The 15,370-nt window shown below is 37.8% G+C and overlaps 1 long non-coding RNA gene across 4 annotated transcripts in view; it reads right to left on the reverse strand.

The window, feature by feature from the left end:
- The window catches only part of LOC115934030 (uncharacterized), a 93,579-nt gene that overhangs the window by 44,208 nt on the left and 34,001 nt on the right, over positions 1-15,370 (reverse strand). For all 4 annotated transcript variants that reach the window (XR_004069880.3, XR_008678470.2, XR_008678471.2 and 1 more), the window contains one exon: positions 7,490-7,577. This is a non-coding gene — a long non-coding RNA (uncharacterized lncRNA). The remainder of the gene's footprint in view (positions 1-7,489; positions 7,578-15,370) is intronic.

The following is a 15,370-nucleotide window of genomic DNA, read 5'->3' on the forward strand; positions in this document are numbered from 1 at the left end:
ACTTGAGATATCTAAGGCAAGAAAAATACTGTATAAGCCTCTCGAATTCTCCTAAAAGAGGATAAATAACAGCATGAGATCCTAGGGTTTTGAAGCAAGGCCATGACCACTTTATGTATTTATGTTAACTGTTACACCTGTTGAGAGAGAATTTTTGGCTTATACACTAGGAGAGAATGAATACCTGTCTGTGAAACATCAAATGACCAGATATGAGCTGTTCTTTGTCCATTTGGTAAAGCCATAACACTAGGTATGTACAGCAGCTCCATCATGTAAAATGGCATATACAAGATCTATTTTGAACAGGTCCTTTGGGCACAAGTAAATTCCATGAGCAAGTAGCTGAGACTCTTACTTTACATCTCCCTCATCTCAAACCTTCAGCATCATAGAAAATCTGTATGACCATTTGACAAATAATAAAAACTTAGGTCTGATTTACAGATATTACTACACAATATGCTGGTACAAACTGAAAGTGGCAGCTGCAGAAGTTCAACCCCAATCAGGAGTATCTCAAAAAATAGTAGTCAAGAGAGATCCTCCTAGACCATTGAGCAGCACATTTTGTCATCTACTTTGTCTGGATAAGATTATCAGGAACTCGGGTCTACAATGATTCACAGGCAGTGGCTAATGGTTTGGCTACACGGATGGTGTTTGAAAAGAACAAGAAAAATATGTCTTTCCCCAGGGAGGTCTGCAGGGAGAGTATGTGAGTGTACCCCTACAAATGGGGATGAGTTGTGAACATTTGTGTCCTATGCGATTGCTCACTCATCCCACTCAGGAATGGAGGCTATGTATGAACTCAAAAAGGGCCTCCACCCATCAATCCTAATCTGCCTACCACCTCTGCTGAGTAGTAACTTGCCAGCAGCAGGGACCAATGCTGAAAGCCCAATGTGGTGCCATTTTCTGGAAAACCATCTAGTCACATGGTGGCACATTAATTACAGTGGATCTCTTCCATCATAGAGGAGCAACACTTTCTCTCCACTATTAAATAGGCCTTTCTACAGAATGCAAATCAGCCTACTCTGCCCTTTGCCATCTGCGGATGTATGAAATGCTTATTCACTGTCTTACCACTCACAATATTGCTTCTGACCAAATAACTCATTTTCACAGCAAAAGAAACATAACAGTGACTCATGCTCATGGAATTCCAACTGGTCTTACCACATACCCCATCACTAGATTGATAGAATCATAGAATAGCTTGCTGAAGACTCATTACAGAGCCAGCTGGGAAACAATACTTGCAAGGTTGGGGTACTATCCTAAAAGATGTTGTTGAATCTATGTCCAACATATGGTACTGTTTCCCCCAAAACTAGTGTACATGGGTCCAGGAATCAAAAGATGGAAGTAGGAATAGCCCCTTTCAACTTGAAGAATTGATACTTCCTGTCCCTATACTTTCAGGCTTTACTATTTTAAAAAGTCTTAGATCCCAAGAGAGAAATATTGTCACTGGGTGACACAACAATGGTTTCATTGAGTTGGAAGTCAAGATTGAGACCCAGTCATGTTGGATTCTGCATGCTAGGGTTACAACAGGCAAAGAAGTAGATTATTCTTCTGCCTGGGATGATTAATCTTAACTATCAAGGGGAAATTGCGTTGCTGCAGCAAGTGTCCATGTCTAGAACCCAACTAGTGGAACCCCTTCTACCTAATAAAAGCAAGTCATGCAGTACTGACAAGGACTCAGATTGTTCAAAGTAATCACACTGACCAAATATTGTTGAGCAAACTCAGGAATGTCACAGAATGAGCATTATGAATAATAAGGCTGATGCTCCTTTTCATACAATTAGCACAAGAAAAACCTGAGAGTTTGCATTTAGCTCAGAGCTAATACAAAGTAAATACGTTGTTGACTAAATTCAATTAAGAAATTGCTTATTTTCCTTTGGAATTTAAAAAACTTTTATCGTAAATTAAACATGGGAATGTGTCCTAGAAAGAAACGTGGCTCACCGTTTGGGAGCATAAATGTCCCCCAAAATTGGTCAATAAAAATAAAATGATTTCATAAAAAGAAAGCAACACTTCAAAGAACCTGGGTCCCAATACTGGGATATAGTTCCCAAGTGACTCTATGTTTCCTTGAGCTTTACCACATATTCACTCAACTTAAGAGCTTCCTAAAAGAGAGATCTCCCAAGTGGGAAGTGAAATGAGCTTCCTCAGGCAGAAGAAAGAAGCGCTCCATCACCAGAGTACAAGGAGAAGCTGGGAAGCATGAGTCAGAGATGTTGGGGGGAAGGCTTCTGTATCAACTTAGCTCATTTAACTCTCACAACCATCCAGTGAGGTAGATGTTACTATAATTCCCATTTTACTGAGAGAAAACTGAGGCATAGTGAGCTGAAGAGCTTGCCCATAGAAAGCCAGATATAAGAGGCAGAGGCAGGATTTCCATCCAGATCTGGCCAATACCCAGAGTGTTTTCTGTTTACGTTCACCAGGTTGCCCCAATCTTTCTGTTCCCAAAAGATCTGCCAGGTTTGCTTACAGTGCAGTAATTCACGGATCAAGGAATGAAACATTCCCCAAGAAAATTAGAAGGTCACAGCCAATAATGACTATGGAAGAAATATGGCTGCAAACTGCAGTGCAATTCTGTGCTTTTGGTAATTCTCTCAAGAGAAGATGCATTATGTTAGTTTATCATTTTAAATAAATTCTCAGCAAGCTGTTTACCTGTCAGTCTGTATCTGTGGGGACTATTTGTGTAACATCAGATAAATGAGCAATTAGAGAGTTTAAAGGGCTCTTAAATGTGGTGGAGCTTGTACACCTGAACTCCCAGGGATGGTAAATGTCACATCAAGTGTCTTCAGTACGTACTCCGTGTCTACCTTTTGTTTCAAAAGCTGGATCATGACACTCCCTATCCTAATCTAAGGACACCTGCCTCCCAGCAGCATATAATGGGAAAACTGGTGACCTGAGACACAAGTCACTTGGATTCTTGATTCAGCTATTCTTGGGTAACTTTGACCAAGTCAACATTTCTCTGTTATTTTGTTAATAAATTGAGAGGGTGAAATGAGAATTTTTAAAAGGGTACTCCAACCTCTTACTTTCTATGCCTGTATGGATCTATGACTTTATGTGTAGCTTCATTCTTTACAATTTCCTAGGCAGGATTCTAAACTAGAGCAAGTTTAGCCCTCAACAAATACTGGTGATCATCATCATCATTATTATTTGATAAAGTAGAAAAGCCTATATGAAAAACACTAGTAAAACTAGCAGAACCAGGATCTAAAATTTGACCATTAAAGACTCATTTATTTGGTTTTAAAAGGTTTAAAATATGTCAGACAGGAGGAATGCTTTAAGACAATGGATTTTTTTAAAGTAGAAAAAATTTTTTAAAAAAGATAAAGCCCTGTACAAACCACAGGTATAAGTGTTTCTGTATGAATTGGGGATTGGGCAGGGACAGCTCAAGATCCCTCCAGTTAGCCATTATTTGACCCCCACTTGGGCCCCACGGCACTGTCTCAAATACCTAGGATTCCTCAGAGGACAATTTAAAATGTACTGCTTTAAGCCAACAACAATTTACACTCTTTAACGATTAAAGAGCCAGCAAAGATTAAGATGCGTGATTGGGAATGGAGAAGTGTAGGGTGAGACAGACTTAAGAATACAAGGGAAAGAAAAGAAACTGACCTTTATCGAGGGCCTTCTGTCCGCCAGATATTTTGCTATGTTCTTTAAATTTGCAGTAATTGGAAAGAATTGAAATTATAAATATTTTCAGATGCCCGATACCATGCCATGGCTTTTTAAAGCCAATCCCTCTATTTGTGCAGCAAATCCCATCTCTACTACTCTGCTCAAGACATTACCCGGAAAGTCTCACCTCTTTCTTCTGTCTCAGTCATCTCTCGTCTAGATCACACCCCTAGATTCCTAATGGCTTCCCCACCCGTTCACAATGTATTCTAAAACTCACCACCAAAGTGACCTTTCTCAAGACACAAACCAGATCATACCTCTACTGTCTAGTGTCTGCAAATAATTCCCCATTATGCTCAGAGTAAAAGCCAAAGTTCTTCACAGGTCTCCAAGGGCCACACGATCTCAACCAGGTCCCTGCCTTCCCATCTTCCCTCACTTTCTCTCTGCTATAGCCACACTGGTTCCCTATTGTTCCTGGAAAATCCCAAGCTTGCTCCAGCTTGGTGCCTTTGCATTGGCTATTCCCTCTGCTTGACACATGGCCCACTCTCTACTTCCTGAAGCCTTCATTCACTTAAGTGTCCCCTTCTCAATGAGGCCCCCCTTGAATTCCCTATTTAAGGTTGCAACCCACCCACCCACTTGAGCATTTCAATGTCCTTTCCTTTTATGTAAATTTATATGTTGAAGCCCTAACCCCCAGTACCTCAGAATGAGATCTTATTTGGGAATAGGGTAATTGATGACATAATTAGGAAAGATAAAGTCATAGTGGAAAAGAGTGGCCCTAATCCAATATGACTGGTGTCCTTATGAAAAGGGGAAATTTGGACACAGAGATGGACACACAAACAGGGAGAAAACCTTGAGAAGTTAAAATTGTGCTGCCACAAACCAAGAACTATCAGACGCTAGGAAAGGGGCCTGGAACAGATCATTCCTAGTACCTTCAGAGGAAGCATGGCCTTACCCACATTTTGATCTCAGATTTCTGGCCTCCAGAACTGTGAGAAAATAAACTTGTATAACATAGTAAACATTAAATTAATATTTTCAAATTAATAAATGAAAAAATTTGCCTCCTTTGTGTTCTCAAGAAACAATCATAAAATTCTGCCTTACTTTTTTATGCCTTAGCTCTCAGACTTTTCTCTGACTCTCCCCCAACCACACCCCACCTTACCTATTTCAACTACCCATCTTCCTACCCCTGGAGACAATAATAACATGTTTGGTCCTAATAGTGAGAGGAGTGTGATCCAAGAAGGTATAGCTACACTCATGTTGCACATATTTAATTTTCATAGTAGCCCTGTGAGGCAGATATTGTAACACCATTTTACAAATGGGGGAATTGAGGCTCATAAAATTAAGTGATATGCCTGTAGCATCCTGTGCTTAAAATGTTGACCTTAGCACAGCAGCTTCTCAGAAGAAGGAGTGGCATCTTCACTTGTATATTGCGAGCTCCCAGGCCAGGCTGGGCATGCAGTAGGTGCTCTGTGAACACTGCTAACCTCTCCATTGTGTCACCCCTGGCAAATGGCAAAGCAGGATTGAAACACAGCCTGACATGACAGCTCGCACTCTGGCCATACCCAGAGAACATGGCCCGCAGAACACGGGCCACACCACGGCTTCCTTTAATTTTTACTAAAGTTTTTCAGCAGCTTCACCTCCCTACTATCTACCCAAAACAATTTCCCAACCCATGTTAATAACCCTCTGGGCACCCTCACATATACAAATGTGCAAATGTAGGGTTTTTGTCTTTCTTTTTTTAATAGGATCTCATGCATACATATGTGCATCTCGCTATTCTCATTCAGCAATATTCCTGAAAACTTCAGGTAAACTGGTTTGACTCTAAATTATTGTTTTTATTGACTACATGGTATGAATGCATCATCATTTATTCAACCTTATGCCATTGTTGGGTGTTAATTTCCTGGGCTTATTGGTCAGTTTTTTGTTGTTAGTGTTGCTACATAAAACATTTTTATTGGGGTGATATCTATAAATAGATTCCCTGGAGTGAGATTATCATATTAAAAATTAAATGTATATATGCTTCTAGTTGTTATAATGAAGATTTTCAAACATGTAATGAACTCTATTGCCCAGTTTCAGCAGTTATCAACTTATGTCCAATCCAGTTACCTCTAATCTTTTATCCATTTCCCTACAGTGCAGATTATTTTGGAAGGAAAAAGAACAGATTACTTTATTGCTTTATCTGTAAATATTTCTGTCTGTATCTCCAAAAGTTGAAGACTTTTATTAGTTTTCTTTTTTACCTCATGAACTAAGACAGAGGACTCTTAAATAACATAATCAATATCATAATCACATCTGAAAAAACTAATAATTTCTTCCTCAACATCCTGAGGTCATCCGGGTGTCTCTATCATTAGAATGCTTAGGGATGGCCAGGAGTCTCTCCTGCTAAAATGCCTGAGGTTGGCCAGAAGTCTCTCCTGTTAGAATGCCTGGGGTCGGCCAGGTGTCTCTCCTTAGAATGCTTGAGTTTGCCCAGGTGTCTCTATCATTAGAATGCCTGGGGTTTTCAATGTTTAATTTTGCTCAACTGAATCATAAATTTACACATTGTTCAAATCAACATATATATGTTTTATGCATTATAATTGGTTAATATGCCTCTTGTCTCTCAGGTCTCTCTTATCTATGCATTCCCTTCTTCACATATCCATGTCTCTCTGTCCTTCTGTTGGTCCCTGCTCCCCTCCCCTTCTCTCTCTCTCTCCAACCCCCCATGTCAATAACTTTGTTGTAGAAACCAGGCCATTTGTCCTGTAGAGATTTCCACAATCTGGAATTTGAAAATTGCATCACTACAATATTATTTAGCTTATTCCTCTGTCCCCAAAAATTGGTACTTAGATCTAGAAGCTTGGTAAGATTCAGGTTAGACGTTTTTGCAAGAATACTACAGGTAGTATTGTGTACTTCCATCAGGGGGCACATAATGTCTGATTGTCTCCCCTTGGCGCTATTAGCAGTCACTGATGATCTTGGTCTAGATTCTTCTTTTCAGTAGAAGCGGCAAAGGGGAGATACTTTTTAATTCTGCCCTTCACTTATTAGCTGGCATACTTCTATCAAGAGGAAATTCCCTTTATCAATTCATTCATTATCCTGAGCTACAGTTCATATAAGAAAGTCTATATAAATTATTCTTTTCCTTTATTTACCAGGTTTAAAAATAATGAATTAGTTGGTCAAGCATGGTGGTGACATCTATAATCTCAGCAATTTGGGAGGTTAAGGCGAGAGGATCACTTGAACCCAAGTTCAAGATGAGCCTGGCCAGTATACGGAGACCTCGTCTCTACAGAAAGATTAAAAATTAACCAGACATGTTGACATATGCGCCCGTAGTTATCTGGGGGGCTGAGGTGGGAGGATCGCTTGAGCCTGAGTAGAGATCATGCCACTGGACTCCAGCCTGGGCAACAGAGTAAGACCCCCTCTCAAATAATAATAATAATAGAATTTGTTTTCTAGTAAGAGTTGTTGGGATCTTTGTTTCACTTATCTTTATGAACTCATGGATTTTAAATGTGAACAGAGGGTTAATAAAACTCGTGCTCTTTCTCTATGGAAAAATGACCTTGATTTAACTTTCTATATCGGTTTCCCTGGAAACCTAGTAAAGGTGGAATGTCAGCTATGTTACCAAGCAACATTTCCTATGGTAAAAATGACTTCTAATTATTAAACTATACCTGCTCTGGGAGGACTGTCAATGAATTATAAATACCTGGTGGGAATCCATAGTTTGAACTTCTCTGAATGCAGTGCATTCTTGACACTGTGATGCACCTTGCTAGGACCCCTGGAAGCTAATCCTATGGGATGAAAAACAGGTATTACCTTATATGGAGAATAAGGCAGTTAAGCCAGATGGCTCCCATACTCATTCTCTTAGGCCAAGTTCTGCAAGAAACAGACTGTGAGAGAGAGATTTGCACCCAGGTTTACTGCGGAGTGCTTTGGGGGAATGAGGCCAACAGGACTGGACAGATTACTGGGGAGTGCTCTTGGGGAATGTGCCGAACAGGACTGGGCACAGGAAAAAGCTAAACTGTAATATAGTTACAACTGTAAACCTTAGCCAATTCCTCAAGGACCTCCTCACTAGTGTGGGCGGCTCTTAAAGTTGTCCCAATTTAGGCAGGGCTGCTCCCTGAATAGGGGAGTAACCCTGGGCAAGGCAGCTTCCCTCCTCTGAAAGCAATTCCCAGAGAAAGATTCAGCTGTGACCTATGAGCAGCCAACACGCTAAGCAATTAGAGAATGAGTGCCTCAGTCCTACAAAGGTAACTGTGCAGCACACCACAGCATCACTATACCCAGTCATTTGGCTTCATTTCTTCACACCTGACCCTGCCCTGCTGGTGTGCTGTTTTTCCTGTTCTACCATTTATCTTACATTTCCTGCCCAGATCTGGAATCACTCATTCCTCCAAAATGCCCTACTTCCTTTTAGTCATACTCAGAGACTACTTTGGGGAAAAAACGAGACCCATTACTACTGGGTAAGTCATGGTCTCTGGGCCTTTTCTGTGGCCAGTGTTAGAAATATTCTTTTTTCCAGATAAAATACATTGTGGGTTGATACTGATATTTCAGACTCAAATTCAGGACTATAAGATTTTCCTGACATCAGGAGTTGCCCATCGGTCTGTCCTTTCTATGTCAAAAATTCTGATTCACATTGACATCAACATAATTCATCATTTGTTTTATTGTATAATACATGCACAACACTTTCAGAATAACACTACCCCTAACAATATGACTACTGAAATAATTTTTAAATTATCTTTGTTTTATTTGTTTTTAGGGATAAACCCCACTGGAGATGTACAGTAAAATTACTGTGCTTTAAACTAACTTGAAATAATTCCCCACCAACTTAGTTTGTACTTACACTCATTTGTTTCACTTTGCTTTTTTTACAATTGCTCTTTTTACTTTTGTTTATAATTATGTAAAATATTTTGATGATTTTAAAACCACTTCTTTAAGTTGAGATAGAGAGTCCCTTCCACTCTGTTCCCACCTTTGATCATAAATCTAAGCTTTTGGTTTATCTTTCCATATCATATGAATATATAAAACAGAGACCTAAGACGTTTACTGAGATGAATGGCAGCATATTATATGTACATTTCTACACCTTGCTTTTTTCACTCAATAATATATCTTTAAAACCAGTTTAGGATGCTAGACAGGGGTTTTTCTTGTTGTTATAACAGCTGCAGTAGACACCATTGTGTGGACGTACCCTAGTTTATATAACCAGTTCCTATTGATGCATATTCAGATTGTCTCTAGTTTTGTGCACAAATAATGCCATAATCATCCAATAAATGATTTTTTTTTAAATTTTTGTCCATGTATCTTTGGGAAAGATCCTCAGAAATAGTATTGTTAAGTCAACAGGTAAATGTAATTTAGAGAGTTATGTCAAATTCCCTTCTAATAGGGTTTGTGTCATATAACATTCTCACCAGTAATGTATGGGAACGCCTGTTCCCCGAGTTTCGCTATGGAGTGTGTTCACAGTTTTTTTGAATTTTGGTAATATGATGGGCAAAAAATGTTATCTCAGTCTAGTTTTATTTTGCATTTCTATTATGAGCAAAAGTGAGCACATTTACATACGGTTACAGGCCATTTATGTTTTTTCTGTAAACTGTCATATTCTTAGCTCATTTTTTTTTTTTTTTTTTTTACTGTCCTGGTTACTATAGACTTACTACTATGTCTTGAAGTCAGGTAGTGTTAAGTCCTCCAACTTTAGTTTTTGTTTTTTTTTTTTATACTTTAAGTTTTAGGGTACATGTGTACATTATGCAGGTTAGTTACATATGTATACATGTGCCATGCTGGTGTGCTGCACCCACTAACTTGTCATCTAGCATTAGGTATATCTCCCAATGCTATCCCTCCCCCCTCCCCCCAGCCCACCACAGTCCCCAGAGTGTGATATTCCCCTTCCTGTGTCCATGTGATCTCATTGTTCAATTCCCACCTATGAGTGAGAATATGCGGTGTTTGGTTTTTTGTTCTTGCGATAGTTTACTGAGAATGATGATTTCCAATTTCATCCATGTCCCTACAAACGACATGAACTCATCATTTTTTATGGCTGCATAGTATTCCATGGTGTATATGTGCCACATTTTCTTAATCCAGTCTATCATTGTTGGACATTTGGGTTGGTTCCAAGTCTTTGCTATTGTGAATAATGCCGCAATAGGAGTCTTGATCTTTTTCATTTAAAATTTTAGAAGCTTTCTAGATGTTAAGGAAATCAAATCCTTGCCTATGATGTAGGCCACAAATTATTTCTAATTTTTTATTGGTCTTTCTACTTCGTTAGTGGGGTTGGTATTCTTGTGGGTGTTTTTTCTTTTTTCTTTTTGCTGGCTCTGTCCTTTAAAAGATTGTTGTTGTAATTATCAGTTTTTCATTATCAATCTTTTTCCCTTTATTGCTTTTGTATTTTGTGTCATAATTAGAAAGTTTTTCCCCAATCCCAGGTAATAAAGCAATTAACACAAGCTTTCTTCTATTACTTATAAGATTTTTTTTAACCACATTTAAATCTCTGATCCTTTCAGAATTTTCCCTGGTGGATAGTATGAGAAATGGATCCAATTTTGTTTTTATATATAAGTCTATCCAGTCCTCCTAACCCCATATGTTAAATACTCCTTTTCCATCACTGATTTGAAAGGATATCATTATCAGACATTAAATTTCCATTTGCAATTTGGTCTATTTGAATTTTTTTATTCTAGCAGTCAGTCTATTATTTTACCACTACCAATACTGTTTGAAATGAAAAGTTATTGTGTTTTAATATTTATAACATTGTAATATTTAGTACAGTATTTATTGCACATGGGTTTCTTGAATCTTTAAAGATTTATCAGAATTCCCTGTTAAAAAATATTTGGTCCTGGCGCCCATTTGTGGGAGAGCTCATTTGTTATTTTCTCTACTGATTCTATGACAGTTGGTCTGTTTAGACTTTCTATTACTGCTGGGATCAATCTGGCAAGTTGCATTTTTCTTAAAAAATGTCCATTTCATTTAGGTTTCACAATTGTTTCCATAGTTGTACACAATAGTCCAGTATAATCTTTTAGAATTTCTGTTTTGATTATTACATGTCACTTTTATTTTGTGTATTTACACTGTCTCCATTTTTTTCTGCTAGATATGTGGGTATTTTGACAACGCGGTTCATTTATTTTTCAAACAATAAACTTTTTAGTTTATTTGTCATTTATTTGTCAACAGAAGTTTTCTGATGCATTAATTTCTGCTTTTATCTTTATTAATTTCTTCCTTCTGCTCTTTGTTTACCTTGTTCTTTTACAGGCTCTTTGAATTGGGTCTTAACTCACTTCTACTTTTTATTTTTATTGATAAAGATAGTTAATATTATAAATTTTTCTTTGAAAACTGCTTTATATAGATTATAATAGGTCATGCTTTTATTATTTTATCCATAATAAATTATGCAATTTTTTTTTGCATTTTTGCTTTGATCTAAATGTTAATTAATATATGTTTTTTTAAGTTCCTGGGAGGAAGATCCTTTGGATATTTCCTTTCCAGCATTAATTCCATTAATTTTTTCATTGTGACCAGAAAATATTATTCCTACTCCTTGGAATTTATGGAGGTTTTCTCTGATTGCTAAAATATGGTTAATTTTCATGAATGACTCATGTGCATTTGTTTTTGCCTTTTAAGTTTTAAGTTTGGGGGTACATGTGAAGGTTTGGTACACAGGTAAACATATGCCACAGGGGTTTGTTGTACATATTATTTCATCAGCCAGTTATTAAGCCCAGTACCCAATAGTTACCTTTTCTGCTCTTTTCCCTCCTCCCACTCTCCCCCCTCAAGTAAACCCCAGTATCTGTTCTTTCCTTCTTTTGTTCATAAGTTCTCATCATTTAGCTCCCACTTTTAAGTGGGAACATATGGTATTTGGTTTTCTGTTCCTGTGTTAGTTTGCTAAGGATAATAACCTCCAGCTTCATCCATGTTCCCACAAAAGACATGTGCCTTTTCTTTTTTATTGTGGAATAGTATTCCATGGTGCATGTATACCACATTTTCTTTATTCACTGTGCCACTGATGGGCATTTAGGTTGATTTTGAGTCTTTGCTGTTATGACTAGTGCTGCAATGAACATTCATGTGCATGTGTCTTTATGGTAGAATGATTTATACACCTCTGGGTATATACCCAGCAATGAGATTGCTGAGTTGAATGGCAGTTCTGCTTTTAGCTCTTTGGGGAATCGCCATACTGCTTTCCACAATGGTTGAACTAATTTACACTCCCACCAACAGTGTATAACTATTCCCTTTTCTCTGCAACCTCACTAGCATCTATTATTGTTTTACTTTTTAATCATAGCCATTCTGACAGGTGTGAGATGGTATCTCATTCTGGTTTTGATTTGCATTTGTCTGATGATCAGTGATACTGAGCTTTTTTTCATATGATTTTTGGTGGCATGTATGTCTTCTTTTAAAATGTGTCTGTTCATGACCTTTATCCACTTTTTAATGGGGTTGATTTTTCTTGTAAATTTGTTTAGGTTCCTTATAGGTGCTGGATATTAGACCTTTATCAGATGCATAGTTTCCAAATATTTTCTCCCATTCTGTAGATTGTCTATTTACTCTGTTGACAGTTTCTTTTGCTGTGCAGAAGCTCTACAGATTAATTAGATCTCATCTGTCAATTTTTGCTTTTGTTGCAATTGCTTTCAGTGTCTTTGTCATGAAATAGTTGCCCATTCCTATGTCCAGGATGATACTGCCTCGGTTGTCTTACAGGTTTTTTTTTAATACTTTTGGGTTTAAGTCTTTAATCTATCTTGAGTTAATTTTTGTATATCGTGTAAGGAAGGGGTCCAGCTTCAATCTTCTGCATATGGCTAGCCAGTTATTCCAGAACCATTTATTGAATAGGGAGTCTTTTCCCCACTGCTCATTTTTGTCAGCTTTGTCACAGATCAGATGGTCATAGAAGTGTGGCCTTATTTCTGGGCTGTTTATTCTGTTTTATTGGTCTATGTGCCTGTTTTTGTACCAGCACCATGCTGTTTTGGTCACTATAACCTTGTAGTATAAAGTTGAGTAACATCATGCCTCCAGCTTCATTCTTTTTGCTTAGGATTGCTGTGGCAATTTGGGCCCTTTTTTGGTTCTATATGAAATTTAAAATAAATTTATCTAGTTCTATAAAGAATGTCATTGGTAGTCTGATAGGAATAGCATTGAATCTGTAAATTGCTGTGGACAGTATAGCCATTTTAATGACACTGATTCTTCTTATCCGTGAGCATGGGATGTTTCTCCATTTGTTTGTGTCTTCTCTGATTTTTTTGAGCAATATTTTACAATTTTCATTGTAGAGATCTTTCTTCCTCCTGGTTACCTGTATTCCTAGGTATTTTATTCTTTTTGTGGCACTTGGAATGGGATTGCCTTTCTGACTTGGCTCTCCATTTGGCTGTTGTTGGAGTAAAGGAATGCTAGTGATTTTTGTACATTGATTTTGTATCCTTCAACTTTGCTGAAGTTATTTATCAGCTGGAGGAGCTTTTGGGCCAAGACTATGGAATTTTCTAGATATAGAATCATGTCATCTGTAAACAGAGATAGTTTGACTTCCTCTCTTCATATTTGGATGCCTTTTATTTCTTTCTTTTGCCTGATTGTTCTGGCTAGGACTTCCAATACTATGTTGAATAGAAGTGGTAAGAGAGGGCATCCTTGTCTTGTGCTAGTTTTCAAGGGGAATGTTTCTAGGCTTTGCCCATTCAATATAATGTTGGCTGTGGGTTTGTCATACATGGCTCTTATTTTGAGGTATGTTCCTTCAACACCTAGTTTATTGAAAGTTTTTAACATTAATGAATGCTGAATTTTATGAAAAGCCTTTTCTGCATCTATTGAGATAATCATGTGGTTTCTGTCTTTTTATGTGATGAATCACATTTATTGATTTGGGTATGTTGAATCAACCTTATATCCTGGGAGGAAGCCCATTTGATCACAGTAGATTCGTTTTTGGATGTGCTGTTGGACTCAGTTTGCAAGTATTTTGTTGAGGATTTTTGCGTCAATGTTCATTAAGAATAACAAATGGGAGAAATTTTTTGCAACCTACTCATCTGACAAAGGGCTAATATCCAGAATCTACAATGAACTCAAACAAATTTACAAGAAAAAAACAAACAACTCCACCAAAAAGTGGGCGAAGGACATGAACAGACACTTCTTGAAAGAAGACATTTATGCAGCCAAAAAAACACATGAAAAAATGCTCACCATCACTGGCCATCAGAGAAATGCAAATCAAAATCACAACGAGATACCATCTCACACCAGTTAGAATGGCAATCATTCAAAAGTCAGGAAACAGGTGCTGGAGAGGATGTGGAGAAACAGGAACACTTTTACACTGTTGGTGGGACTGTAAACTAGTTCAACCCTTGTGGAAGTCAGTGTGGTGATTCCTCAGGGATCTGGAACTAGAAATACCATTTGACCCAGCCATCCCATTACTGGGTATATACCCAAAAGACTATAAATCATGCTGCTGTAAAGACACATGCACACGTATGTTTATTGCGGCACTATTCACAATAGCAAAGACTTGGAACCAACCCAAATGTCCAACAATGATAGACTGGATTAAGAAAATGTGGCACATATACACCATGGAATACTATGCAGCCATAAAAAATGATGAGTTCATGTCCTTTGTAGGGACATGGATGAAACTGGAAATCATCATTCTCAGTAAACTATCACAAGGACAAAAAAACAAACACCGCATGTTCTCACTCATAGGTGGGAATTGAACAATGAGAACACATGGACACAGGAAGGGGAACATCACACTCTGGGGACTGTTGTGGGGTGGGGGGAGGGGGAAGGGATAGCATTAGGAGATATACCTAATGCTAAATGATGAGTTAATGGGTGCAGCACACCAGCATGGCACATGTATACATATGTAACTAACCTGCACATTGTGCACATGTACCCTAAAACTTAAAGTATAATAATAATAAAATAAAACAAAAAGAATATTGGCCTGACGTTTTTGTTGTTGTTGTTGTGTCTCTGCCAGGTTTTGGTATCAAGCTGATGATGATTTCATAGAATTAGTTGGGGAGGAGTTCCTCCTCCTCATTTTTTTGGAATTGTTTCTGTAGGAATGGTACCAGCTCTTCTTTGTACATCTGGTAGAATTCAGCTGTGAAACTATCAGATCCCAGGCTTTTTTTGGTTGACAGGCTATTTCGTACTCATTCAATTCTGGGACTTGTTATTGGTCTGTTCAGGGAATCAGTTTTTCCCCACTCAGTTGTGGGTGGGTATATCTATCTCTTTTCTAATGTGTGTATGTAGAGGTGTTTGTAGAAGCTTCTGATGGTTGTTTTTATTTCTGTGGGGTCAGTAGTAACATTCCCTTCATCATTTCTAATTGTGTTTATTGGGATGTTTTTTCTTCTTTATTAATCTAGCTAATGGCCTATTTTATTATTTTTTTCAAAAAAAATCAACCCTTGAATTCATTGATCTT

This window comes from Gorilla gorilla, chromosome 2 (assembly GCF_029281585.2).
Source record: "Gorilla gorilla gorilla isolate KB3781 chromosome 2, NHGRI_mGorGor1-v2.1_pri, whole genome shotgun sequence".
NCBI lineage: Eukaryota > Metazoa > Chordata > Mammalia > Primates > Hominidae > Gorilla > Gorilla gorilla.